Here is a 15,885-nt window from a genome sequence, read left to right as displayed (position 1 = left end):
GTCAAAAGTAGCGCACTAAACAGGGAATAGGGTTTCATTTGGGAAGCAGACCCAGAGTAGGATCAACTCAATAGAGGTGTAGTTGAGTTTATATAGGCATTAACATGGTAACCATACCCTCTTGACATTCTAGTGAGAAAATGCACTCATATAGTCTTAATCCCTCTCCGTGAAGCTCCTAATGGTCAGGATTCACCACAGTTCCTAATGGTCAGGATTCACCACAGCTCCTAATGGTCAGGATTCACCACAGCTCCTAATGGTCAGGATTCACCACAGCTCCTACTGGCCAAGATTCACCACAGCTCCTAATGGTCAGGATTCACCACAGTTCCTAATGGTCAGGATTCACCACAGCTCCTAATGGTCAGGATTCACCACAGTTCCTAATGGTCAGGATTCACCACAGCTCCTAATGGTCAGGATTCACCACAGCTCCTAATGGTCAGGATTCACCACAGCTCCTAATGGTCAGGATTCACCACAGCTCCTAATGGTCAGGATTCACCACAGCTCCTAATGGCCAAGATTCACCACAGCTCCTAATGGTCAGGATTCACCACAGTTCCTAATGGTCAGGATTCACCACAGCTCCTAATGGTCAGGATTCACCACAGTTCCTAATGGTCAGGATTCACCACAGCTCCTAATGGCCAAGATTCACCACAGCTCCTAATGGTCAGGATTCACCACAGTTCCTAATGGTCAGGATTCACCACAGCTCCTAATGGTCAGGATTCACCACAGATCCTAATGGCCAAGATTCACCACAGCTCCTAATGGTCAGGATTCACCACAGCTCCTAATGGTCAGGATTCACCACAGCTCCTAATGGTCAGGATTCACCACAGCTCCTAATGGTCAGGATTCACCACAGCTCCTAATGGTCAGGATTCACCAAAGCTCCTAATGGCCAAGATTCACCACAGCTCCTAATGGTCAGGATTCACCACAGCTCCTAATGGTCAGGATTCACCACAGATCCTAATGGTCAGGATTCACCACAGCTCCAAATGGTCAGGATTCACCACAGCTCCTAATGGTCAGGATTCACCACAGCTCCTAATGGCCAAGATTCACCACAGCTCCTAATGGTCAGGATTCACCACAGTTCCTAATGGTCAGGATTCACCACAGCTCCTAATGGTCAGGATTCACCACAGCTCCTAATGGTCAGGATTCACCACAGCTCCTAATGGTCAGGATTCACCACAGCTCCTAATGGTCAGGATTCACCACAGCTCCTAATGGTCAGGATTCACCACAGCTCCTAATGGTCAGGATTCACCACAGCTCCTAATGGTCAGGATTCACCACAGCTCCTAATGGTCAGGATTCACCACAGCTCCTAATGGTCAGGATTCACCACAGCTCCTAATGGTCAGGATTCACCACAGCTCCTAATGGTCAGGATTCACCACAGCTCCTAATGGTCAGGATTCACCACAGCTCCTAATGGTCAGGATTCACCACAGCTCCTAATGGTCAGGATTCACCACAGCTCCTAATGGTCAGGATTCACCACAGCTCCTAATGGTCAGGATTCACCACAGCTCCTAATGGTCAGGATTCACCACAGCTCCTAATGGTCAGGTTTCACCACAGCTCCTAATGGTCAGGATTCACCACAGTTCCTAATGGTCAGGATTCACCACAGCTCCTAATGGTCAGGATTCACCACAGCTCCTAATGGTCAGGATTCACCACAGCTCCTAATGGTCAGGATTCACCACAGCTCCTAATGGTCAGGATTCACCACAGCTCCTAATGGTCAGGATTCACCACAGCTCCTAATGGTCAGGATTCACCACAGCTCCTAATGGTCAGGATTCACCACAGCTCCTAATGGTCAGGATTCACCACAGTTTCTAATGGTCAGGATTCACCACGCATTTGGAAAGAAAAGTGTATCTAAATAATCCCCAGTAGACTATTAGGGCAATAGGTTCTTTGTTTTTTAAATTCCCAAAATGTACCTTTCAAAACCTTCACATGACTTAGAACTGTAACAAATGAAGCGCATTCTTTAGTTGGTTGGTTTTTCACTAAAGAAGGTATTACATATTGAAAGGTGTATCACTATCCAATAACAGACAACAGGAGGCAGGCATCTCAGCTGCTTTATGGCTCTCTGATAACCTCTTTCCAACATCACATCAATTTGCTGTGTTGCTACGCGTGGTGTGTTATACACTCCGTTAACCTGCCTGGTTTATCTGTAAGGGGTTCTTCACTGTTGGAGCCCAAACAGAGTTTGTTTTCATATTCATAACAAAATCAGCTTCTTTAGTAGACTTATGTTGATGTTGTTGTTTTTCAGAGCTGTCAAGGAAAGGTCATAAGAAGTATTGGATAGACTCCAGGAAACAGCAATTACACTACAATGACACTGTACCTACCTGTAACTACCAAGTAAACACCTCCGATTAGGATACTTATGGTAAAGTGGGATCATCATTGCAGTCAGTCAAGTCACTACTCATACACACAATCAGAACAACAATCTCCTGTATTCATGACACACTACTGACAATCTCTTTCCAACAGTGTGATCCAATTGAGGATTGTCCCCCTCCTGTCCTGTTTAAACCCAGATGAAGCATGTTCCTGGGCCGGGGGGGCTGTTCTGTTCAGGAGATAGCGATATGTACAGCCATTTTATCATTCACAGCCATTTTGCAAAGATAACCCTGTGTTTCCCGGCCAACTTGTTTTGAGAGGGCTCGATCATCCTTGTGATTTTAATTCTCTGTGCTGCAAACTGCTGTTATCACAATCCTACTGAGGAATGAAAAGCACTTATAAAGTAGGACAACCAACTCTCTCTCTCTCTCTCTCTCTCTCTCTCTCTCTCTCTCTCTCTCTCTCTCTCTCTCTCTCTCTCTCTCTCTCAATTCAATTCAAGGGGCTTTATTGGCATGGGAAACATATGTTAACATTGCCAAAGCAAGTGAGGTAGATAATATACAAAAGTGAAAAAAACTATAAAAATTAACAGTAAACATTTAACATATATCTTTCTCTCTCTCTCTCTCTCTCTCTCTCTCTCTCTCTCTCTCTCTCTCTCTCTCTCTCTCTCTCTCTCGCTCTTGCTCTTTCTCGCTCTCTTGTTATGCCATTCATTTGTAACTGAATGTAATGAAGTTTGTTTTGTTTTGTTAAGGGAACTCTTATCCTCCAACCATGATACATTCTGTACACATTTTTTACTGTATCAAATGAAGTTATTCTTCAGTTGGTAGGTTTTTCACTAAATAACAAGGTATTCCATATTGGCATGTGTATCACTATCCCATCACAGACAACAGGAGGCAGCCGTCACAGTGTTTTTATATTCTCTACAAATCCACTCATGAATTGAAGTCATTTCATGCAGAGATGAAAGGTGGGCAGAATTTTGACCACATGACTCTGTGAAACGTGCTGCCTCCAAACGCGCGTGTGCGTGTGCGTGTGTGTGTGTGTGTGTGTGTGTGTGTGTGTGTGTGTGTGTGTGTGTGTGTGTGTGTGTGTGTGTGTGTGTGTGTGTGTGTGTGTGTGTGTGTGTGTGTGTGTGTGTGTGTGTGTGTGTAATTTATATAAAACCCCACATTACTCACACTAAACACCCTCCACCTGAGCCTTCAATACCAAGAGGAGAGAGTTCATCTATGCTCACCACTGAAACATTGTCCATTCTACATTATATACACAACTTGACCCCATTTCAGTTTTGACACAGCATATTAATACAACAACACACATCGGAGATACTAGCGTTCAGATTGTGTTTATCATTGTAATGAAGGAACACTTTGCATTTAATACGCTCTATGCTCAGTGAATGATGTGTCGTCAGATCTAAACTTTGATGGTGAACAACAGGCCCAGCTGGAGGTTTCTCTGAGGAGATGAGGAAAGAGGAAGGCTGGCTTTGAACACATTAGCTGAATCAGCGCATTATGTCTATGTGAGGATGGCATCATGTGTTATATGTTGGTGAGGATGGCATCATGTGTCGGTGAGGGTGGCATCATGTGTTGGTGAAGATGTGATCATGTGTTGGTGAGGATGGCATCATGTGTTGGTGAGGATGGCATCATGTGTTGGTGAGGATGGCATCATGTGCTATGTGTTGGTGAGGATGGCATCATGTGTGGGTGAGGATGGCATCATGTGCTATGTGTTGGTGAGGATGGCATCATGTGTTGGTGAGGATGGCATCATGTGCTATGTGTTGGTGAGGATGGCATCATGTGTTGGTGAGGATGGCATCATGTGTTGGTGAAGATTGCATCATGTGCTATGTGTTGGTGAGGATGGCATCATGTGTTGGTGAAGATTGCATCATGTGCTATGTGTTGGTGAGGATGGCATCATGTGCTATGTGTTGGTGAGGATGGCATCATGTGTTGGTGAGGATTGCATCATGTGCTATATGTTGGTGAGGATGGCATCATGTGCTATATGTTGGTGAGGATGGCATCATGTGCTATGTGTTGGTGAGGATGGCATCATGTGTTGATGAGGATGGCATCGTGTGTTGGTGAGGATGGCATCGTGTGCTATGTGTTGGTGAGGATGGCATCATGTGTTGATGAGGATGGCATCATGTGTTGGTGAGGATGGCATCATGGGTTGATGAGGATGGCATCATGTGTTGGTGAGGATGGCATCGTGTGCTATGTGTTGGTGAGGATGGCATCATGTGCTATGTGTTGGTGAGGATGGCATCATGTGTTGGTGAGGATGGCATCATATGCTATATGTTGGTGAAGATTGCATCATGTGCTATATGTTGGTGAGGATGGCATCATGTGCTATATGTTGGTGAGGATGGCATCATGTGTTGGTGAGGATGGCATCATGTGCTATGTGTTGGTGAGGATGGCATCATGTGTTGGTGAGGATGGCATCATGTGCTATATGTTGGTGAGGATGGCATCATGTGCTATGTGTTGGTAGAGGATGGCATCATGTGTTGATGAGGATGGCATCATGTGTTGGTGAGGATGGCATCGTGTGCTATGTGTTGGTGAGGATGGCATCATGTGTTGATGAGGATGGCATCATGTGTTGGTGAGGATGGCATCATGGGTTGATGAGGATGGCATCATGTGTTGGTGAGGATGGCATCGTGTGCTATGTGTTGGTGAGGATGGCATCATGTGTTGATGAGGATGGCATCATGTGCTATGTATTGGTGAGGATGGCATCATGTGTTGATGAGGATGGCATCATGTGTTGGTGAGGGTGGCATGTGCTATGTGTTGGTGACGATGGCATCATGTGTTGGTGAGGATGGCATCATGTGCTATGTGTTGGTGAGGATGGCATCATGTGCTATGTGTTGGTGAGGATGGCATCGTGTGCTATGTGTTGGTGAGGATGGCATCATGTGCAATGTGTTGGTGAGGATGGCATCATGTGTGGGTGAGGATGGCATCATGTGCTATATGTTGGTGACGATGGCATCATGTGCTATGTGTTGGTGACGATGGCATCATGTGTTGGTGAGGATGGCATCATGTGCTATGTGTTGGTGAGGATGGCATCATGTGTTGGTGAAGATGGCATCATGTGCTATATGTTGGTGAGGATGGCATCATGTGCTATATGTTGGTGAGGATGGCATCATGTGCTATATGTTGGTGAGGATGGCATCATGTGTTGGTGAGGCTGGCATCATGTGCTATATGTTGGTGAGGATGGCATCATGTGCTATATGTTGGTGAGGATGGCATCATGTGTTGATGAGGATGGCATCATGTGTTGGTGAGGATGGCATCTTGTGCTATGTGTTGGTGAGGATGGCATCATGTGTTGATGAGGATGGCATCATGTGTTGGTGAGGATGGCATCATGGGTTGATGAGGATGGCATCATGTGTTGGTGAGGATGGCATCGTGTGCTATGTGTTGGTGAGGATGGCATCATGTGCTATGTGTTGGTGAGGATGGCATCATGTGTTGGTGAGGATGGCATCATGTGTTGGTGAGGATGGCATCATGTGTTGGTGAGGATGGCATCATGTGTTGGTGAGGATGGCATCATGTGTTGGTGAGGATGGCATCATGTGCTATGTGTTGGTGAGGATGGCATCATGTGCTATATGTTGGTGAGGATGGCATCATGTGTTGGTGACGATGGCATCATGTGTTGGTGAGGATGGCATCATGTGCTATGTGTTGGTGAGGATGGCATCATGTGTTGGTGAGGATGGCATCATGTGCTATGTGTTGGTGAGGATGGCATCATGTGCTATATGTTGGTGAGGATGGCATCATGGGTTGGTGAGGATGGCATCATGTGCTATGTATTGGTGAGGATGGCATCATGTGTTGGTGACGATGGCATCATGTGTTGGTGAGGATGGCATCATGTGCTATGTGTTGGTGAGGATGGCATCATGTGCTATGTGTTGGTGAGGATGGCATCATGTGTTGGTGAGGATGGCATCATGTGCTATGTGTTGGTAGAGGATATAATCATGTGTTGATGAGGATGGCATCATGTGTTGGTGAGGATGGCATCATGTGCTATGTGTTGGTGAGGATGGCATCATGTGTTGATGAGGATGGCATCATGTGTTGGTGAGGATGGCATCATGGGTTGATGAGGATGGCATCATGTGTTGGTGAGGATGGCATCGTGTGCTATGTGTTGGTGAGGATGGCATCATGTGTTGATGAGGATGGCATCATGTGCTATGTATTGGTGAGGATGGCATCATGTGTTGATGAGGATGGCATCATGTGTTGGTGAGGATGGCATCATGTGTTGGTGAGGATGGCATCATGTGCTATGTGTTGGTTACGATGGCATCATGTGTTGGTGAGGATGGCATCATGTGCTATGTGTTGGTGACGATGGCATCATGTGTTGGTGAGGATGGCATCATGTGCTATGTGTTGGTGACGATGGCATCATGTGTTGGTGAGGATGGCATCATGTGCTATGTGTTGGTGAGGATGGCATCATGTGTTGGTGAGGATGGCATCATGTGCTATGTGTTGGTGAGGATGGCATCATGTGTTGGTGAGGATGGCATCGTGTGCTATGTGTTGGTGAGGATGGCATCATGTGTTGGTGAGGATGGCATCATGTGCTATGTGTTGGTGAGGATGGCATCATGTGTTGGTGAGGATGGCATCATGTGCTATATGTTGGTGAAGATGGCCTTATGTGTTTGTGAGAATGCATAATGCCTGTTGCTATAGTGCCACAGCAACGCTTTGATATAAAATGGATATAAAATCAAAATGAGTTAGCAGTGTGGTTAAGGTTGGAGTTAGATTTTATGACTTTGTGGCTGTGCCAGCTAGTCACCACTCTGCAGAGCTGCCTCCAGGGCAAGATTCATGACAATAAATGCCAACCTGCACTTTATTAATAGAATCCAAATATGTTTAATTTGTACTGGCACCAACATTTAACATAGAGTGTAAATGCCAAGTACCATCACTCCACATAGCTTCTGATTAGCTAGAGGTTTATTTAGTATGTTCGTGACATTCAGTCTTTGAACAAATTCTTGACCTCGAGCATTCAATTAAAAACAAAAAGTTGAAAGAGTGGGAGGTAAACATTCATTGCAGGTTTTAAGTGTTCATTCAAGCTTGAGTTCTCTAAAGAGCGCCTCAAGTGCAGTCATTGTGGAATAAGTAGTTCTCTCAGTATTAACAGCAGGTGCCATTCAGAAGCTAGCCAGAGGAAACAAAATGGTGGCACCGTGACAACAACAACCGCAAAGAAAACAGAGACTTGCCTTTCTTATTTTTCAAATCGAACAATTGACGCGGCCTCATATCCAGTTATTACCGGCCCAGCTGGGCATCCATAGAAACAATAAAAGTGTCAGATATCCAAAATAATACTACGTCTCTCCCTCCCTACCAGCCGACGCTGCCTGCCTACCTGCTGCCTCCACATTTAGGAGAGCATTTCTTTCTGGCACTTCACATTTGATGAGTGCTCAGGTCTGGAGCCTTGCCAATCTGGCAGTGTGGAGATTTAAACCTCAGAGCTCGTCTCACCACTTAAATATCAAATGTTTTAAATTATTTCACAGTGGTTCAACAGAGAGCCCAGCCTGGTTTGATTAGAAGTGAAAGCTGGAGATGAAGAACAGAAGAACTTGTGAATTACCCGTATTTGAGAGAACTAAATGTATTCACAAAGGGGTGCTGCAATACCCTTTGATGGCTAATGTTTTGCAAATAAGACCAAAAAGAAATGTTTTGTTTTCATAAATTTTTACGATATAGTCAATCATGACTTTGCAGCTGGCCCATCTAGCAGAAATAATTCAGTTCTGCCTCAAGGGCAAGATTCATGACAATAAACATCAACCTGTGAATAAAGTCCCACATCACTGACAAACAACACTGCACTTCAACCTTGCGACTCAAAGCAACAGGTTAGGCACTTCTTCATGTTTCTTATTCAATCAAAACACACCACATTTCTGGCTGGAGGGACAATTCCATTCTCTACATTCAGCACAGATTACAAAAATATAAAAAATCCATCACTGCATATCATGAATTCTAATTTGAAATTAATGCAAACAGCTTTTGGCAAATAATGAATCTCTGGGTAGCAGAGGCAGGGGAATGTCAACTGAAGCTCTGCAGGCCTTGGCTCATCTGGCTACTGTAGGCTGATGCTCAAACCCATCACCATTGTAAAACACCCTCTCTTCATCACTCAATATGTAATTGGCAGCACCTGCTTAGCACTGACTGGCCTCCAAACAGAGGATAGGGATACCCTGTGCGTCTCAAATGGCACCCTATTCCCTATATAGTGGTCTACTATTGACCAAGTCCCATAGGGCTCTATTAAAAAGTAGTGCACTAGGGAATAAGGTGCTGTTTGGAATGCACACACTGTTGTTGTATTCCTCCACTGATGAGCGAGTAAGTTGGGTGTAATATATTGAGTAATGACTGACCACATTGCCAACATGACATGAACTATGAAAGCCTCAGAGGATCAACAGTGACCACATCACACATCCGTACAGTGGGTCATTGATATAAAGATTCCAAGACTACTCTGGGTTGGGATAGACATTTTTCACCATATGGGCCACCCTCACGCTGGTACTGAGCAACACTCCATAGTGGGATTGCATGTCAGATTGGAAAGAGACTGGACCAGGGATGTTGACACACTGCAGCAGGCCAGAATAGATGGAACTACAGAGATGAAAAAAGAGGGTACAATGGAATAGTGACAGTGAAGATGGGACGGGGAAGCACATCGTGTTGTCCTATGTATCGAACCGATGATCAGGATTAGATCACTTCCTGTGTAGGCACAGGGAGTTTAGTCAGGCCTCTCTTATCTTCCCACCCCTGCAGAAAGTTATGTATTTTTCAGGGGGCTGTGTTGTGTTTAATCTGAACTGTATCTTGCCAAGTCCGGCTCTTTATCAATTTCAACTGATTCTCCAAGGAAAGGACGACCAGCTCTAAGTGTTAGCTACCCTCACATCCTCTGCTCAGAACCTCCACATTTGTTCTACATCCTCTCAAGACTTATTCCTGAGATTTTGGAGCTGTTGTTATTCTCATATTTTGTTTAAACACTGAATCAGTCAAATACCGTGTCAACAAAAAAGTCTAAATAAATCTACATCTTATCTTTATATCCAAGGTAAGTTATGTGAATAAGAGAAGTGCCTGTTCTGTAAAAATACAGGAAAGTACAGGGTGTTTTAGAAACACCGAGGCTTTTTCCAGCGTAACTGATCCAGATCTGAAATCTTACCGTAAAACAAGACCTTGAAGTGTCATGTGTGAGTGTGTGTGTAGATGCATCAGTAAACAGTTTGTGTAGAAGTGAGTGAGTAAGTGTGTGTGTGTGTGTGTGTGTGTGCGCGTGTGCTCGTGTGTGTTTACGTATGCGCGTAAGACACAAAACATCAGTGATTGTACGATGATTATTAGCTGCTAATAGTCCATCCTTTCAAGGTCACTGTTCACATTATAGACCTATAGAGCTCAGACGTTATGACAACGCTTAGAAATCTGTCCGATTGCTAACGATGTTGTAATAGAAGCGGTTTTATTTTAATGTTACCTCAACAAGTAAACAAGCAAACAAGCAAACTCAAAGCAATTTGAATTGATATTAACAATTGAGTGCTAAAATTCTCATGTTTAAATTGTTAAGCTACTGACACTTACCTAATGATATCACATTAGGTGGTAAAGTGTCGCCAAGGCAACAGGCCGACTTAACCAGAAATAGCAGAGAAACGCACCTCTTCTCCTCCTCCTGTGACTGACAGGAGAAAACAATAAAATGCCAAGCAGCATGCATAGTTAAAAAGGTGGCTCGCATTCACCACTGTGAGGGCTGTTGAACCCTGCTGTTCCTCTGTAGCTGTCTTAATGTTTTTCTCCTGTTCTCTTCTCGCTCCTGTGTACTCTCCACTGGAGGCTGTCCCTTGTGGCTGTATGGGGGGAGAGGGGAGGGAGAGAGGAAGGAGGGGGCATCTTGTTTCTTTTTACAGACCACTTTTATGATAAGATCAAAATTAAACATTGCCTCGGAGGCACAGAATAAATCTATAGAATACTGGAGCTTGTTCTGAAAGGGAAAGCATTCTTTCTTTTCTCGAGTGTTGGCTATAAAAAGACAGAGACAGAGGACTGTTGGTCGTCGTGAGGTAGCTATGGAGAGCAGGTAGGTGACTTAACCTGTGTTGCTGTGTGCGTTAGACGGGGTCGGGGGGTTATTTTGTGGGAGGACTAGAGTCAGACACGACAGCTCAGCCAAGGAGAAGACAGAGGAGGAACACGCTGACCCACATCCCCATCATGCTCCACTCTGCTCTGCAGGAGGCCTTTTTAGAGAGGAGGAGAAAAGTCTCTTTACTGTGCGTCTTCTCCTTCCTCTTGTGTCTCGCTTCAGGATGGCCCTCCGGCTCTTCCCATCCTCTCATCTCTTGCATCCCAGGGAGACGAGAGGGGAGAGGTGCAGTTAAACGGGCTTTGAGAATGGATGGGTATCTAAGTGGGCATGACCAGAAAAAATAAAGTGGAGGTGCCACTCTGCCAAATGCTTAGGGGCGGCCTGACACACTTAGAAGATGTGGGCTGAAGTGGGGCGGTCCATCTCAAACGACGCTCGTGAAAATCAGAGGCTTCAATCTAGGTCATTGCCACTGATGCATCGCTAACTGAAAGAGAACTTCAGACACACCTGGCCTTTACAGTGACTGCTTTTTCAATAGATGTCACGTATCTGCCGAGAGAAGTCAATATTTTGCCTCTGAGACATCCCATTCTTTTGACATCAGTGAGTCAAATTGGAGTGTTCTGGACGGGAGCAAACTTCAATCCCAGAGTTGACTGGCTTGTATATTTCCTTCCTAAACGGAATATTCCCTTAGAAGATGCCTGAATAGAAATAACTAATCACTCTGGGTTTGTTGTGTCTGATGTTACTCATCCCGACAGCTGCATCTGCAGTCATTAAAGTGCTTCAAGGTTGATGAAAAGTTTGGAGAGCTTTGCTCTCCATACCGCTTAGGGTCATCGTTGACAAGCTGCATACTCTACGTGTTAGCTAAATGAAGCCTATGACAGCAGTAGAAACCAATCACAAGCTGGAACAGAACAGAGCTGCCCATATATAACTAGATGGCTATTGGTTCACACATCACATGTGAAGGTTGTAACTATTGTCATATCCTTGAACCTGAATTGCTTGAAGGAAACTTAGTCCGTAATCCTTTCCTGTAGTCAATAACCAAACGCGCCCTCTTTGGCCTCATGGATGGAATATTATTTATATTTTTCATAGTTTCGTAATTAATAAACATAATTTTTTTAAACTACGAAAATCCAGTGTTTCTATGTCAAACGTTGGTGTTATTTTTCAGTCTTCTGTATTGTATATAAAGTGAAATATTGGGATGTAGACTCATATCTGACATGGTACAGGTGTCTTATTTCTTTAAGCCCATAACCATGTGTGTGAGGTGTATATTTTTGTTTCAAAGTAGATTTGTTTAAGACTACCAAGAATCCCTCTGTTCGACCCTGATTCAGCCCACTGCAGTAAAAGGTTTTAATCACAGTACTGGGAATTACAGTACAAGCTTTGTTCTTGTACTGACAGTTGAAGTATAGTGCATCTAGGGAGGATGGTCAAGAAGAATGTACACCTTGTCTTTAGGCTCTACATGTACTCATAATGACACAGTCATAATGCAGTATAAGCATAGTTATAGACACACATAAAGACGCATATAGGCTCATAATTCCGTATACCAATAGTCCTAAAGCATTATAAGTATAATCATAATGTCACGACTTCCGCCGAAGTCGGCTCCTCTCCTTGTTCGGGCGGCGTTCGGCGATCGACGTCACCGGCTTTCTAGCCATCGCCGCTCCATTTTTCATATATCCATTTGTCTTGTCTTGTTTCCATACACACTGGTTTTAATTTCCTAATCAAGCTACTTGTATTTAACCCTCTGTTTCCCGTCATGTTTAGTGTGTAATTGTTTTCATGTTATGTGGTGTTAGTTTAGGCGCTTTACTTTTATGTTCCGTTTATTTGAGCGCGTTTGTTTTCTGTAGTGCTCTCATGTTCGGAACTATAATAAAAGTGTGTCTGTTCATTATACTCTGCTCTCCTGCACCTGACTTCGCCTCCAATACACCTATTGACACATAATGACTTATAATATACAGCAACATAGGGCTTCATAACTGCTGGTCACTTTTTCCTCAAGGATCATACAGCATTAGAATGACCATCAGCATGATGCATTTCTATTGTTTTTGTCAATGAGCAGACCATCATTATTACTGCATCATAATCTTTGTTATGGTGTGTTATAGAGGATTTTTAAGTCACTATAAAGTAATTGAGGGCTTTAGGAAAAGTGATGAAATGTGGGTTCGATTCCCGCTGGCACCGTATAGATATAAAAAAATATGCACTCGCTGAACTGTAAGTTGATTTGAATAAGAGCTTCAGATAAATGCCATATATATTTGTCAGATATATTGTAGAATTTTGTCGCACAGGGCTTTGACTTTTTCTTTGACCTTTTTCAATTTTTTTGACTATTTATGTTTAAAAAAAAATGTTTGTTTACACACTGAAACTGGCCATGAGGCACAATGACCCAACCCTCTAACTCATTTAACAGAACCATACACCAAATCTGTAATACTACAGGCACATATTTTGCTTTACACTCAGATTGCCGATTGATCACTTTCACTCTTCACATGTGCAAACACTAACTGCGTACATGTTCACTTTGCAATCAGACCTTCGGTATGGATAAAAAGGCCACAGGTGAGTATTCTTGTGTTTGGAGAACAATGGAAGCAAACTTGGTAGAGAGAGGTGGAGGTGGAGGTGGAGGTGGAGGTGGAGGTATAGATAGAGGTGGAGGTGGAGGTGGAGGTAGAGATAGAGGTGGAGGTGAAGGTGGAGGTAGAGATGGAGGTGGAGGTAAAGGTGGGAGTAGAGGTGGAGGTGTAGGTGGAGGTAGAGGTAGAGGTGGAGGTGGGAGTAGAGGTGGGGGTAGAGATAGAGGTAGGGAAAGAGGTGGAGGTGGGAGTAGAGATAGAGGTAGGGAAAGAGGTGGAGGTGGGAGTAAAGGTGGGGGTAGAGATAGAGATAGAGGTGGAGGTGGGAGTAGAGGTGGGGGTAGAGGTAGAGATAGAGGTGGAGGTGGGAGTAGAGGTGGGGGTAGAGGTAGAGATAGAGGTGGAGGTGGGAGTAGAGGTGGAGGTGTAGGTGGAGGTAGTGGTAGAGGTGGAGGTGGGAGTAGAGGTGGGGGTAGAGATAGAGGTGGAGGTGGGAGTAAAGGTGGGGGTAGAGATAGAGGTAGGGAAAGAGGTAGAGATGGAGGTGGGAGTAGAGGTAGGGAAAGAGGTAGAGGTAGAGGTAGAGGTAGGGAAAGAGGTGGATGTAGAGGTAGAGGTAGGGAAAGAGGTAGAGGTAGAGGTAGGGAAAGAGGTGGAGGTGGAGGTGGGATTAGAGGTAGAGGTGGAGGTGGGAGTAGAGGTAGAGGTGGGAGTAAAGGTGGAGGTGGAGGTGGGAGTAGAGATAGAGGTAGGGAAAGAGGTGGAGGATGGGAGTAGAGATAGAGGTAGGGAAGGAGGTGGAGGTGGGAGTAGAGATAGAGGTAGGGAAAGAGGTGGAGGTGGGAGTAGAGATAGAGGTAGGGAAAGAGGTGGAGGTGGGAGTAGAGATAGAGGTAGGGAAAGAGGTGGAGGTGGGAGTAGAGGTGGGGGTAGAGATAGAGGTAGGGAAAGAGGTAGAGGTGGAGGTGGGAGTAAACGTGAGAGGTGGAGGTAGAGATAGAGGTAGGGGAAGAGGTAGAGGTGGAGGTGGAGGTGGAGGTGGAGATGGGAGTAGAGGTGGGAATAGAGGTGGAGGTGGAGGTGGAGGTGGAGGTGGGAGTAGAGGTGGGGGTAGAGATAGAGGTAGAGAAAGAGGTAGAGGTGGAGGTGGGAGTAAAGGTGGGAGTAGAGGTGGAGGTAGAGATAGAGGTAGAGAAAGAGGTAGAGGTGGAGGTGGGAGTAAAGGTGGGAGTAAAGGTGGGAGTAGAGATGGGGGTAGAGAAAGAGGTGGAGGTGGAGGTGGGAGTAAAGGTGGGAGTAGAGGTGGGGGTAGAGGTGGGGGTAGAGATGGAGGTAGAAGTGGAGGTGGGAGTAAAGGTGGGGTAGAGGTGGGGGTAGAGATGGAGGTAGAGGAAGACCAAGAACAGGGAAAGTAATCTCTGATGAAATTCGGACGACTGTGGTGGACCATGTGGTCAACCATGGTTTGACCTTAAGAGAGGCAGAGAGTGCAGCCCAATCTGAACAGCTTCACCGTAGAATCCATCATCCGGACGTTCCACAATGAGAAGAGGTTTGTACTGCAGACATTGGACCTCTACTACTTTACTACTTGACAGTAGTGCAACATAAAGCACAGTAAAGGTTGTAGATTCCAATACATACTGGAAGGGGAAGCAAAGTCAATGTTTCATGTATTACTGTATGTATGAAACTGGGAGCTCTACTACTTTGTCAAATCAAATGTTTATTGTGTATAATGTATTACAGTTTTCCCCAATTGGAACTTGAAACGCAATCACTGAAACCTGAAACTCATATACCAAATCCCTAAATCAAGTCTGCAAAATTGCAAGCCCAATTCCTGCTTTACACTCAGTTTTCAATTCTATATCTCACTTTTTGTAAAACACTACACACAGTTCTCTACATTAGGCGGAACATTCAAAATTAAAATCTCTTTAGTCCCTTTGGAAAGCAACGCCAATCACAATGCCAAGCTCTATACACCAATTGGTAACACCCACTCCTCACAGGTGTAAACACTAGTTGCTGAATTGTTCACTTAGAATTCAGAGCTTTAACACTATAAAAGGCCACAGATGAGCTCTCCTGTTTTGGAGGAAAATGGAAGTCAATGGTGAAGCAAGAGCTGGAGGTGAAGGAGTGAGAGGAAGAGGAGGAGGACAAGGAAGGACAGTTGTCTCAGATGGGCCACATTGGTTGACCATGTGCTCAACCATGGATTGAGTGTAAGAGAGGCTGGGCAGAGTTCAGCCCAACCTGAGCCGCTACACAGTTGCATCTATCATCGTACATTCAGAAATGACAACCGGTAAGTTACCTACCATCTACACTATGCTCTTTATGTATGTATACTGTAGTATACTGCAGTCCGACATATCAGCAGGCCTATGTTACTCAGGGATTGTTGGTCAATGTTACAGTAATGTAATTTCATATTGAAAGAAAATAGACTATTTTGTCTTACTGTAACCAATCACATCATATTTGTGGATCTTCTGCAGAACTGAGAGACGGCGAGGCCATGGTGGGAGACACCGGCTGTTCACACCAG

The sequence above is a fragment of the Salvelinus namaycush genome, chromosome 7 (genome assembly GCF_016432855.1).
Source record: "Salvelinus namaycush isolate Seneca chromosome 7, SaNama_1.0, whole genome shotgun sequence".
NCBI lineage: Eukaryota > Metazoa > Chordata > Actinopteri > Salmoniformes > Salmonidae > Salvelinus > Salvelinus namaycush.
Note: the sequence above shows the minus strand (reverse complement) of the source record.